This window comes from Trichomycterus rosablanca, chromosome 17 (assembly GCF_030014385.1).
Source record: "Trichomycterus rosablanca isolate fTriRos1 chromosome 17, fTriRos1.hap1, whole genome shotgun sequence".
NCBI classification, from domain to species: domain Eukaryota; kingdom Metazoa; phylum Chordata; class Actinopteri; order Siluriformes; family Trichomycteridae; genus Trichomycterus; species Trichomycterus rosablanca.
Window position 1 is genome coordinate 23,978,563 of NC_086004.1, and position 15,382 is coordinate 23,993,944.

Here is a 15,382-nt window from a genome sequence, read left to right on the forward strand (position 1 = left end):
TTAATGAAGCGTTCTTTCTACCTTTGCCCAACTGTAACCCCGCCCCTAGGAGCCTGTTTTGAACAATCCTCATCGTACACTTTACTCCAGCTGCCACTGTTTTTGTAGCTTATTTTATCTTACAGCTGTGAAGTGACATTCAAATTAGTTAGGGGTCATCCTGTACTCTCTCCTGGTCTGTAGCTTTGTGGTCCCCAATGTCTGCTGTCCGACCTTGTTCTTATAACCCTCCATCTTTAATGATGGAAGCCTCCGATGGATTTACCTCCTGTAAATCCAAAATAGAACACCTCTTTTTCCTGCTCAAAACCTTTATCCTTGTTGCTTGAGGACAGCTGGAAATCAAGCCTGATGACACCATTAGCAATCCAGCTGCATGTCGTTCCTCAGGCTTGCGGTTATTTGATTTAGGTATTATGGTGGGATCACCAGGTCGTCTCCCGTCCTTGAAAATGTCCCGTGAATGAGGCATAATGGAAGAGCAGAGTGAGCAGGTTCATGCTTTCCTGCCATGCTCAATAATTCATTCTAGAAAATAATGGCCACCCTTGCCTGACTTTGTAATTCAAAGCTAAAGAGAAATTGATTGACTTCGTTAGACGTGGCACTCTGAACATGTCATGATCAATAGTTTTACTAGGAGTTTAAGAGGAGGAAGTCTGGACTGAGTGAGGTTCAGGACAGTGGGAACTAACACAGAGCGACTGAAAATCTATTATGGTGTGCATGGTGGCCATCAATACATGGCACACATTCACACACACACACACACACACACACACACACACACACACACACACACACACACACACACACATATATATACACACACACACAAACTCCAGGTGAAAAATCATCACCACTAAGTAAATGTGAGGTAAAAGAAGGGCGGGCAGGTCACACAGGTGCTAATGTGTTTACCATCATTCAGATATTCCAAATAAATGCCCCTGTTATCCGTGTAATGGTTTTATTTACTAACCGCTTTGTCCTGGTCAGTAGCAGTGGCTCTCTGAAAACCTCTGGAAACAGATGCTTATTGCAGCACATCACACACATCTAGGGGCAATTTTAGGAAAATGTAAGAAAATTTTCTGTCTGACAATTGGGCATAGAAAAAGCCTGAAAAACTCCCTACACACAGTAAGTAACCAGAGACAAGTTTAAATCATATAGTATTTAATTTTACAAGCCTTACTAGCTATTACACATTATCTTTATAAGTCTTGTCATTTCATTTTCCCTTGGTTAAGGTGCTAGCACAATAAAGTACAGAGGTAAGTTTAGCATGTTTGTCCTGAATGATGATTGTCTAGCAGATTTAATACTATAAAATGATTGTTAATAAAATTTAGCATTATTCATATGGACTTTTTTCACCGTGGAGACAAGTTCAAATTTCAGGTTTGTTCAGGCACTTAACAGACACTGCTGGCTGTGGAAAATCAGGTTAGAGTACCTACCTGCATGAGTGTTTGAGGAATAAGGCGCATTGCATGTTCCTCTATAAGTCTCAAATCTTGTCTCATTATAAAACATTTATTCCGCCTTGATGTAAAAGCATTATGATTTTTCTATGCAGTTTTAGGTTAAATATTTGTGGTAGCTCTGATTATACTACTGCGCTAATTTAAGTGACTTTATTGGATTACTCTAAATTGAATAACAGATTACTCTGATATATATGATAATATCTCATGTTGTGTACAGAACCATTAAAACAGTGAGATAACAGCTGCTGTAATCAGACAATTATTATTTATGTGCACATAAACACACAGAGTAGTAAAACGACTGATGCAGTTCCTCGTGCGTTACTTTTAATCTGTCAATAAAATGTATATTTTCTGTGCAGATCTCTCCACAATCTTTATCTGACAGTAATAGTCTGGGAATCTGAAGCACTTACAGCACTATACTTTTATTTAATACATAAAAATGTAGTATTCTACAGCACCCTTGAGCTAAAGAGAAAATTGGCTTGTAATTACCTGCTCTCATAATCTGTAATTATTGAAATAAAAGCAAATTCTCAGAAAGTATACATATGGACAAAGAATAGAAGTAATTATATGCCTGTAGTCCTCTATAGGGGTTTAAGGCTGTATGAGTGAAAAAGAACAGATGAAAGTAGCAGGTTGTTCTGGCTAAAACTATTTCCAGACATTTTTCCTATTACAGAATAAGCAGTGTGGTGAATGTGTTTCAACCAATGACAAAGGACACACTCCAAGGACTTTAGAAAGAATGTGTATTTACTAAATCAGGACTATGTTTAGAATAGAATAGAACAGAATAGAATGCCTTTATTTGTCGTATATACATATACATGTGTACAGTACAACAGAATCCTTTCTTCACATATCCCAGCTTGTTTTTTGTTTTTTTTAAGCTGGAGTCAGAGCGCCATTGTACGGTCAGCCATTGTACAGTCAGCCATTGTACAGCGCCCCTGGAGCAGACAGGGTTAAGGGCCGTGCTCAAGCGCCCAGCAGTGGCTGCATGGCAGATCTTGGATTCGAACTCTCAACTTTCAATTGATAACCCAAAGCTCCACTCACTAGGCTACCACACAACTGTATGCAAGCCAAGGTTAGAAAACACCTTTCATTTACATACTTTACGCATACTTATGTGAGAATCTTCAAGTTTATTTACTACTTTTTGCACAAGTAATAAGATTATCTGTTAGCTTATGGACAACATAATATTTGCAAATTTCATTTTCAAGTTGATACCATAAAAAAACTTATCCTGGAAAAAAAAAGTCCCACTTGAAAGAAAACAGACATCTTAACATAGAAATAAGCTATAATCAGACCAGCTATTTCTGGGTAGATTTATCACTCAGGACCTAAGAAACCATGTTGCTGTGTGGAACCTCTCACCAACTCGTGAAGCTTAATTAATGCAGTGCAGTATTTATCCACTTTTAGTTTGATTTCATTTGTTTTTAGTAAATATATCAACTTTAAATTTACACACATTATCGTTGGACCTTGTATTTATATGCACAAAGAAGTCTTAATAATAATTATTATTATATTTACAGTATTAATGTTCCATCTTTACTTTTATCTATTTAATCTTTACTTTTATATTTGTAATGAAGTGGCTGAATCAGTTTCTTAATATATGCTTGTTCATAACTATATATACGATATCAAAAAACATGGACACATTCCATATATTAAAGTATATTAAATAACAAAAACTAAAGTTGAATGGTTTCCCCTGACTGTACACTGCCTGTGTTTGAACTAGGCTTAGACATATAAGATATACATATTGTAGTTTTGATACTGCACTTTATATCCAAAGAGCCAGTGCCAGGTGATTTTGTTCAGGTTTTGGTGACACTCTGTTGGCCTTAATAGTGATTAATTTTTAGCTTCTTTCATTTGCTCATTTGTCGGTGTAAATGTCATTGCCAGACTCGGCTGGCAAAGTTTGCCCGCCTTGCTATTTCAAATGAAGTTATTAAGGCTTAGCAATCAGCCATATTTCATATAATCAGCCATTTCAGATTTCAGTATTTCCACAGACACTGACATTATCAGTGGATTTATGCAGAGACTCTAGTGCATGTACTAATAACTCTGCTTCAAAGCCCAGATCTCCAGCATGAATCTCGGGAATCTGCAGCTCATGTGACATTTACGGCGTTTTTCATAAACTTTGCAATTTTGTCGACTATATCAAGCAGGATATAAGATTTTTTTAATGCTAGATTTTTCTAATTATTGCTTTACTTTTATTCGGCCAGCTTTTTGCTTACAGCCATTGAAAATCAAGGCTTGCGGTCATTTAGTACGATGGTTGGAGTGGGTGGAGTGCCATGACATTTGTCCAGGATTCTATAGAATCCCCTGTGTATCCAAATCAAACTGATAGATCGTACCATAACAATCGTATTCATATAAATGTTTAAACAGTGAATTATATAATTAATCCTCTAATCCACCTCACATTATCAGTGCAAAACTATTTTTGTATTGTTTAGAAGCAGATTTTGTATGATTATAAATGATAACACTGAACATGCACCATCTTTATTGGAGCTGATTTGTGACCTTAAAAAATGAATTTTGTAAAAATATAAAATATTGCAACCTTGTTCCTGAGAACCTGGGTTCAATCTGGGTTTCAGTGACTTTCTGCAGAGGGTTTCGCATATTTACTGTGTCTGCTTGGGTTCAGAAATGCATATGACTTCACTACACTGTGCCACTGTTTGTTTTGGCCCTTAACACAAAAGTCCAACAATATGGGTTTGAATACTTTTATTATTTAATAGATCTATCTATTATTATTTAATAGATGTTTTTTACTGTGGCTGTGCATAGGGTGTGGATATCTGTGATACAGTTCCAGTATAGAAAAACTGAAAGCAGAATCCTATTTTAAATTAACACAACGTCAACACTGGACATGCTATCTGAGTATTACATTGACCTTAGAGCCATGTAACACTGGTGACCTAGGTGATCTGGTGTAAACTAATCAGTTAATTAACTGGTTAATGTAATGCATTATTGGCCTGGGTTTGTATGGCATGCTGTTTACCAGAAACACTGAGCCAACAATGAATGACACTCAATCGATTTCACTCCCCACACCACAGGTGTAATCACATGATTATTTCAGACACATCTGCTGGGGCACTGGTGAGAATAATGACTTAGAGTGTATTTTCATGTGGCTTCCGTTTAACCCTGCACAATTCACCAAAAACCTAGAAGCTAAAAAACATATACATTTACACAAGATAGAAATTAGGCATAATAAAAAATGACTTCTTTAATTCACGGCTTATTTAGCTTTGGTCCCATTGTGAGGCACAGTGACACTGCAGGTAGAGTGAGTGCCAGACAGGGAATAGATCCTGGGGATCTGGATTAGACCCTTATTTTGTGAAGAGTTTGCACATTCATCGCACATCTGTAAGTGTGTTTTAGATAATTGGCAGCCTGATTGGGGTGTGTTACCCTTGTGCTTATTAATTCCTGGTGACATCAGACCATCATTACTCAACTAAGATATAACTATCTCTTTCTCTCTCATGGTCATGTCATGGGTCATGACTCGATGCAGGATTGCCAATAATGTAGATCTTTCACCATCTATTGTAATTAATATTGTAGACAGATTCAAGGAATCTAAAGAGATCTTAGTCTGTGCAGGGCAAACCCGGAAACTACTGATGAATGTGCGGAACCTTGAGCCCTAAAATGGCATAGCATGAGAAACTGTCATGCTTGTGTGATAAATATAGCCACATGCATGTAGGGGTACTTTGGAAAAGTGTTGTAATTTAACACAGTCCATCGCTGCATCACGAAATGCAACTATAAGAAATACAAACTCTATTACATAAAGAGTTCTTTGTAGTTATGTGAAGAAACGCCAAAGTATTCTTTGGGTCCACTGAACAGAAAAGTCCATGTTTCAGCTTGCCATTATGGCAAAGACAAAAAGGGCCATCCACAAATGTCACAGTGCCAAAGCCAACACATGTCATGGTATGTGGGTGAATCAGTGTTCATAGCATGGGTGCCTTGCATGTGTTGACATGGAGGCATATACTGGTATTTTAGAGAAACACATTTTGCCATTAAGGCAAACTTTTATTGAAGCTATTTATTCATATTTTAGAAGATTTGTCTTTTTTAGTTCAGTATTTGTACTTACAACTGTTTCTTTCACCTCTGATGTTCATAAATTATGTTTTTTTTCTAATGAGCAAACTGTATGACTCTTATGAGTGACTGAACTGTGGTTTTTAATTGCTCCCGGTGGTTTAGAACCAAGATACTGGCAATAAAATGCAGTGTTGCAAAATAAACTGTTCATATTGAGTCTTTTTGGTACTTAGAAGCTAAGCACAAAGCCGCTAATGGGCTCAATTAAAAATGCATTATGTAAGACTTTCATATTTATGTTTGTTTACAGCCATTAATTGGTGTCGACCTTAAAGCCGCAGTCTCAACCACAGGTGTTCTCTCATAAGCACAGGCTGTAGAACACTTAGGTTTTGAATAATGAATTTAAATCAAGTTGCAAATACTTCGAGCCCACAGGATATAAAGTCTAACCTGCAAGTAGAATTAAGGATGAGGGTAAGCCAGATGAGGGTGCATATCATTACAAAGTCTTTTCATTTGGAATTAGCCAAGATTTATAGTTGGGCTTTGATTTGTGTGTCTGTGTGTATAAAACAAGAAATCTGCAAAAAAAAAATTCAACTTGGGCTGCTGCCATCTCCAGAAGATTACATCTATTAAACCAAAGCAGTGAAATTACACAGAAGTCGATATGACTGACAGGCAGATACTAATTTACTGAGCATGCTGTGCTATTACTGCAGTTACTGTTTTAAGAAAACGATTACAAGCAGAATATTTAGATGTCAAGCATATGCGACAGCTGAAATGATAGATTTTTTTAACCTGGTAATGCAATTTTGTTTTTGATATTTGCATGGGACTGAATACTTTGTTTGCTTCCTGAATATTTATTATTCCTAGCTGCTCATTCCATGAACCATAAAACTTACTGTCCACTTGCTGATGACTTGCTGATGTTACATTTTACTCTAAAAGCAAACGAGCTCGGATAACCTAGTACCAATAGGCTTAGAGACTCAAATGAGGGCATAAATTAACCCCCACTCTTCAGATTCCATTTTAACCAACTTTAACAAATGACTAAATCAAATTTCTGACACATTTGTCCTATTTCTGTGATCTTTAAAGGCTGTTAATCACTGCATTTGATACTAGATGAGCGCATATCCATAAAATACATACCATTAATGTGGGACCACAACAGTAACCCCCCCCCCCCCCCCCCCCCCCTTTAAAGTTCACCCTGTTGGTGCTTTTGTTTATTTAAAAAGTGCTCTACATTTTAATTGTACATTTCTTTAAATTCTCAAAGAAAACACACACACACAACCAGGCTTTTAAAATGATTTTAATTCTTATGCAGCCATTATGTAAAAATCTGGCGCTAGAGCTACCTGGAATGGACAGGATTAGCATGCACTAAAACTTTTGATAGAAAAGAATGTGACACTTTGGTTTACTCCACAAGGTACTGCAAGTTTTGACATTTGCTGTAGACAACATTGACTGCTGGTTAGAATTTTAATCCTTTTAAAAGGTTGCCATTATGTTAAAAAAAAAAAAAAAAAAGCAAAATGTGATAATAATTTAGGCAATTCTGTGTTAATTTGCTAATTTATTAAAGCGTGGTTTCCTTTGGTTTAATAATAGTGAGTAATGAAGTGTTTGGTTTTGGTTCTCATGCTCAAATTATGGAGTGTTTCTGACACATAATTCCTTCTCCAGCTGTTTACTGATTAAAATTAAATGCTGCGATCATATTTGCAGTCAGTGGATGACTATTCCCAACGGTGTAAGATGTAACTGGTTGTATACACTAATTTGCTTGAAAGTAACTGTTATGTAGTAAAATATGATTGTGATTGTCCAACACAGTAAATAAATATACACCAATCAACCATTACATTAAAACCACCTCCTTGTTTCTACACTTACTGTCCATTTTATCAGCTCCACTTACCATATAGAAGCACTTTGTAGTTCTACAACTACTGACTGTAGTCCATCTGTTTCTCTGCATGCTTTGTTAGCCCCCTTTTATGCTGTTCTTCAATGGTCAGGACTCTCCCAGGACCACCACAGAGCAGGTATTATTTGGGTGGTGGATCATTCTCAGCACTGCAGTGACACTGACATGGTGGTGGTGTGTTAGTGTGTGTTGTGCTGGTATGAGTAGAACAGACACAGCAGCGCTGATGGAGTTTTTAAACACCTCACTGTCACTGCTGGACTGAGAATAGTCCACCAACCAAAAATATACAGGCAACAGCGCCCCATGGGCAGCGTCCTGTGATCACTGATGAAGGTCTAGAAGATGACCAACTCAAACAGCAGCAATAGATGGGCGATCGTCTCTGACTTTACATCTACAAGGTGGACCAACTAGGTAGGAGTGTCTAATGGAGTGGACAGTGAGTGGACACGGTATTTAAAAACTCCAGCAGCGCTGCTTTGTCTGATCCACTCATACCAGCACAACACACACTAACACACCACCACCATGTCAGTCTCGCTGCAATGCTGAGAATGATCCACCACCTAAATAATACCTGCTCTGTGGTGGTCCTGTTGGGGTCATGACCACTGAAGAACGGTGTGAAAGCAGGTTAAAAAGGTATGTAGAGAAATAGATGGACTACAGTCAGTAATTGTAGAACTACAAAGTGATTCTATATGGTAAGTGGAGCTGATAAAATGGACAGTGAGTATAGAAACAAGGAGGTGGTTTCAATGTTATGCCTGATCGGTGTATGATCTAGTGCTATAACTAATTATTTGTATAGTAATGCCTATAAAACTTCTAAGTGTCTTTATTGACTGTGCTGCATATTCACATTGTGGCATAATAACAGAAATAACATATGGACAAAAGTATGTGGACACCTAACTACAAGTTTGTTGGACAACCAATTTCAAAAGTTGGATGATGACTAAAAACATTTGGAGTTGTTACAATGTTATAATGGGAATTTTCACAGTTTTTTTTATAAACCAAGGTATTAATCTCATAAGTTTGTAAATTCTTTGCTATTTATGGATTTTTGCATTACAGACAAAATACTGATCCACATGTCCAAACAGTTCTAGTTTTGATTCAGTACTCTATAAAGCTGTGCCCTAGAACTCTACAGACCTATGTAAATTTATTCTGGCATATTCCAGATGACCCTTCCTGTGATGCGCGACGTGGAGTCCGGCTATCAAGTCCTTGGTAATATTTTTGCCACTGACACATTTGCTCCAGCCTTCATCAGGTCATTCTTTATGTCTTCTTTATTGTCCTGATGAGACTGTTAAGGTCTTTGGATTAAATTGTTGACTCTCCTACATCCAGAGAGCTTTACTCCTGCACCATAAGTTTGGAATGTCCAGACAATACTCCCAATGGTGTAATTTTCAAGGTCCTGGAAATCTTTTAAAACTCATTTTGGTGAAATAAAGTGATCTTCTCTCTCAGCTTTCGTGACAGCTTCTTAGTTTTCATCATGGTGGCAACACGTTCCTGTCTCATCATTTCTCTTTAAAAAAACTGGATCAGATCACCGCTTCTTATCATTTTCAGTGTGTATCCCCAGTTTTCTGTATGTACTGTGTGTGGTTTCATCAACCATCGAACATGTCTACAACAAACGTCTTTCACGTGAGCACACGAGAAAGATGTCACCACTCAAGCAAAACAGGAAGACTCATCAGTGTTGACAGTTCCTGTTATCCTAACTACGGCTTTTGGAGAAACGCTTGGAGTAAGACAGAATAAAAAAAAACATGTTTCTCGGTCCATTCAGCCATATCAGCATCTGAGATCAGATCCAGTCAGGAAGCAAATTGGCGCGCCTCTGATAATGCATATAGAGAGGTAATTTTGCACTAAATTTGCAATTATGCTGCTTGGGTAATCAATGTCTCTCGAAGCTGTAAAAAGAAGAGGAACTGATGAAGTGTAGAGCTGTATAGAGAGTATGTAAAATTAGAAGTGGTTCTATGTACTTCGCACGGTGAGTGGGCTTCAGCTCCTTCACATATCCTGCCAACTAAACAAACAAAATCATGTGTGATGCAGACCATGCACACCCTTAGTCCAGCCAGGAAATAAGTGAAGATGAGAACCATCATGCACAGGCAGAGAAAACTCAACACCTTGAGCATGTAAAATCAAGCAGTGTGTTAATTTGGAGAACGTGCTTCTGGTTAATTCCAGATTCACTGGTGAGCTTACTCATAAAGCTGTTTCTTGTATCATAGCAGGCATGTTATAAATAACTAGTTTTTAAACATATGTTGGCAGCAGCACAACCTTTTATGATCTTTTTAATAAAGCACTTCTTTACCAAACTATATTTACTTTAGTAAAGTGTGGAAAACAGCATATGATTTAATTCTGTATAAAAAACTTTACAAAATAGCTCAAGTATCATTGACCGCATTGGTAGGGATTGGTAAAAGTCGTAATTAGTTTTTTGTAACATTTGAAACAAATTTACAGTTTAAGTAAAACCAGTAACCCATGTATAAAGGCAGCAGTTGGTTGCAGAATCTTTTTGACATAAATGTAATTTAAAACAGTACAAAAACAATATAATTAAATGATCAACTTAATTATTATTTGAGAAAAAAGTTGAGACGGGAATAGTTTGCACTGCTTTACATCACCGTTTCTTGTAACAAATATCTGAAATCATTTGGGAACTGAGCACACCAGTCACAAATTTTAAGAGTAGGCATAATTGGACTGCAGGCAGAACAGTCTAGCACCTAAACTTTCTTACTACAAAGATTTTGTACATTGGTCTGAAACGGACTGATGCCTTTTCCAAAGCTTCTAAGTATTACATTTTCATGAGGATAAAAAAAGGCTTTTGGAATTTAATATATAACTTCAAGGCCTAGTCTGATGAATCACGTTTTCTTTTACATCACATAGATGGCTGTGTGTGTGTGTGTGTAGGTGTGTGTGTGTAGGTGTGTGTGTGCAAGCTCTAGCCTTTGTATTCAAAATCCTTTGTTGAAAGTATCAGTTCCGTTCTGATGCACTACAATATTGTAGTTTTCTTTATTGTAGCTACTGTTATTATTCAAAATATCTATCTGATTTCATAAATAATAAAATGTCTCTTATTCGTTATTGCGCTTTTATAAATGTACAAATATACTTAAGAAAATCATTAACGTTAAAGGAGTTCATTTTGAATTTAGATGACACTGACCAGAATTTTGATCACCACATGACTATCTGAGGAGATAATTGTTTAAGACCAGGGCATCTGTTGTAGTTGTTGGATTATGTGTCTTGATAATCCAGTAGTATGAGCCAGGAATTAGTTAAGAAAACGAAGGCAGGTGGCGCAGCGGGATATTCTGCTAACACCCCAGCTCCTCGGTTTGAAACTCGGCGTTGCCCCTGGTTGGCTGGGTGCCATCTAGTGTGCATAATTGGCAGTGCTTACAGCAGACACGTTTCTGCTAGGGCGGGATGACCGGACTATGTGGGTGGGGTCCTCAAACGCTGTGTAAGGATGCCTGTGCAAAATGCATAGGTGAAAAAGGGTTCCGCTAAGGGCTGCACGCAGGTCGTCGGAGGCATGAGCAGCAATATACCCACCTCGACTGCAGACAGGGATCCCCCAGCAGCGGAAGACGAATTGACTACTCTAAACTGGGGAGAAAATGGGAGAAAATGCATAAATAATATAGAAAAAAAAGAAAACAAACGCAGACTTTAGATTCACTAGATGAACCAGCTAGACCAATTCAGGACAGCTGTATGCCTCTATTAGCAGACATGCTACCAAAAGGCACAACCAGTGTCCTCTACATGAACTCTGCTGACTCGAGTGTTAGCTGTAATGATCATTTTTGTTCATTTTAATAAAATAGAGTATCATACAAAATCCCAAGGTGCACAAACAGCCACAATAGTGTCTTACTGAGACTTAGTAAATTGAACTTTTAAGCATAGACGAATGCAGCATGACATCACCAATAAGTCATCAAACTCCTCATGACTTCTCTAATAGCCTCTAAAATAGCATCAACACGGCTCTTCTCAGGTGTTCCGGCAAATAAAACGACCTAAATTATTTTCTGAGCAATGAGTCCTAGCTTAGAAATAGTCTAAACCAAGAGTATAGGCTTAGAGTGTTTCTAAAAGTTTAATGAAAATACAACTTATTATTATAAAGCTACAATAAAGCTATCCCCATTCTTATGCTTATTATTATTATTAGTAGTAGTGGTTTTATACATATGTAGCTATTCCCATTCTTATGCTTATCATCATTATTTTTATTATTACTATTATTATTATGTATATATTACTATGTATATAGACTAGTGATGTAACGATACACTCTTCCCACGATGCAATACGATTCACAATACTGGGTTCTCAATACAATTTTTACCCAATTTTTTTAAACAAAATGAAATTGAAGACAAATTATGACAAAGTTTCCTGTTATTATTTCTCTTTAAAATAAATAAATAAAATAACACACTGTATTTGTGCTTATCTTTTATTTATCTAAATAATGAATGTCCTCTTATTTCTGAGGTAGGAACAAACTATGCCAAATAATGCTTATTGTGTAAAAAAAACTCAAATAAAATTTTAAAACAAATCCAACATTATATAAATAAATGAATAATACAAATAAAAAAGTATCCTCACATAAATACATTTGGCTGGAAAATCCCCTACCTGGCAACTTTGTGAAGTGCTGTCAACCAGGCGAGGTGAATAGCGCCAGTGCCATCTGCTGTTTAAAGTAAATATCGATTCATCTTAAATGAATAACCGATTCGAATCGTGGCACATGTGTACCGATTTTTAACTGTCTTGTGCATCATTACATCCCTAATATAGACCTAATACCATATACAGTATGTAAATAGTTACAGTTATAATTATTACATTGACCATAGATGTATACGTTTTTTTCATAGTGCTAATATTTGCACTTCTGTAGATGCTAACTGCATTTTGTTGCAATGACAATTGTCTGTCTGTCTATCTATCTATAAATAGTAATAATTAAGATTTTTTAATGAAACGGTATATGTGATGTGTTCTAACATGCAGAACAAAGCATTTGAGAGTTTGTCCCCAGCTCAAACCAGTGATTGAAAAACCTTTTTGTCAGAAATTTAAAAACACAGGTGTCCACATGCAACTAATTATCACTTTTTTTTGATAACATCACTCAAGGCCCAATATCTGCAGTCAAGCTTTGCTGAAATCTCTTGGCGGTTGAGGTTAATTAGTTTTCCCGGCCTTTGCAGAGTTCTGATCGACATGTGCATAATTGTTTTGTTTTCCTTTAAGTGAAGAGCGCATTAGATTTAATCAAGGCTTTAAAGAGGTTCTGTGGTTAAAGGTACCCCTGCAGCACTGTTGATTTATTTCCCCCTCCATCAGGTCAACTGTCCACTGTGCCTCCATCAAGCCAAAGACTAATTATATTATTATAATTCAGTGATCCTTTTTTCCCAAAAAATAATCAATTAGTTTAGTGAGTGATGGAACCAGAATGACACAAAGTCTACATAAATAAAGCATTCGATCAGCTCTGTCAATTAAGGTGTAATTTAGTTTTTACCTTTTCTTATTTTCTTCAATTACATCTGCACTCTGTTCATTTAAAAAGCATTGTGTGATTAGTGATATTTGGGCTAAGACGATGGCACATGGGCACCTGAATTTAATCCTCACCCTACTTCCAGTTTGTGAAAAAAATGCATTTGGGTGTTACATTTACATTTTCGGCATTTTGCTCTGGGGAACAACAGTGACAACCTGGCAGTGGTGGGGCTTGAACCAGCGATCTTTTGATTACGTCTAGTGCCTTAACCGCAAGACCACAACTGCCTTCTAGATTTTGAGTTCTCTAGTGTCCTTCCAACTTTTAAAAATAGGCGCAGGGTAGATTGGCTGCTTCAAGTCAACTTCTAGGTATTAAAGTAAGTGATGCCTTACAATAGACTGGCATCCTGTTTAGCGTGCATTCCTGTCTTGCAGCAGGTGCTCCATAGTAGGGATGATCTCACCACAACACAGATTAATTAGCTAAAAATCCCTTTTTTATAATGTAAATATTTGTAGAATCATAAAATCTACTGTGATGCTTTAATTAATGTCATTAAGAGGCTGAAAAAACAAACTGGTGAAGCAATGTTTTATAATCACCTTTAGCCCGTAAAATTGACAAGATTAAAATGCTTTAGTTACAAGCTCTTTTAGATGCAAATTACCTTATTAAAATAACCATGAGCAGTATAAGAAAAATGCACTCATAACTCATTTAATTTACGGCTTTATAGTGTTACAGCCCAACTAGAATGTGAACTGTCTAATGCAACCCCTTCCTTTATGTCTTCTGCTTAGATTGTATTGCTCACAATCTAAGCTTTTGGCATTTTTATTGACCTATTTATCAGTTCTTTACTGCTAGGAGACTGGCTAAACAATTTGCTGCATCCTCACCATTATTCTCTTCCAAAAAGGTGTTCCACATCTTCTAACTCATGTGTGACACATATTGAATGTTTTATCTCTATGGAATTTGACATTCTCCAGTTTGGGACAAGATCACATGGGCTATGAAAATCTATATCTAATATACACCGATCAGCCATAACATTAAAACCACCTCCTTGTTTCTACACTCACTGTCTATTTTATCAGCTCTACTTACCATATAGAAGCACTTTGTAGTTCTACAATTACTGACTGTAGTCCATCTGTTTCTCTGAATGCTTTGTTAGCTCCTTTCATGCTGTTCTTCAATGGTCAGGACCACTACAGAGCAGGTATTATTTGGGTGGTGGATCATTCTCAGCACTGCAGTGACACTGACATGGTGGTGGTGTGTTAGTGTGTGTTGTGCTGGTATGAGTGGATAAGACACAGAAAGCGCTGATAGAGTTTTAAAACACCTCACTGTCACTGCTGGACTGAGAATAGACCGCCAACCAAAAATATCCAGCTAGCAGCGCCCCGTAGGCAGCGTCCTGTGACCACTGATGAAGGTCTGGAAGATGACCAACTCAAACAGCAGCAATAGATGAGCGATCGTCTCTGATTTTACATCTACGAGTAAAGTCCTAGGTAGGAGTGTCTAATAGAGTGGACAGTGAGTGGACACGGTATTTAAAAACTCCAGCAGCGCTGCTGTGTCTGATCCACTCATACCAGCACAACACACACTAACACACCACCACCATGTCAGTGTCACTGCAGTGCTGAGAATGATCCACTACCTAAATAATATCTACTCTGTGGTGGTCCTGGGAGAGTCCTGACCATTGAAGAACAGCATGAAAGGGGGCTAACAAAGCATGCAGAGAAACAGATGGACTACAGTCAGTAATTGTAGAACTACAAAGTGCTTCTATATGGTAAGTGGAGCTGATGAAATGGACAGTGAGTGTAAAAACAAGGAGGTGGTTTTAATGTTATGGCTGATCAGTGTATAGCAGAGTGACCTTAGTCTGATTAGCTAAACAGGAATTTGAATTCTAATTAAAAGACCTTCAAGCATTAGAACAGTCCAAATATTACTAATATTATACTATGTGAATCCAAAGTAGTTCCCCCACTTTATCGACTCTAAAATAAAACAAATGTAACCGTGTTGTTTTTGTAAATTATTTTGTAATTGCATTCACTTTAGGACTCTTTAGGACTCGCTTGTGCATGAGCCTTTGTGACTGCTTATACTTTTTAACCAGACTATTTAATCTATGTGTTGCCAATAAAA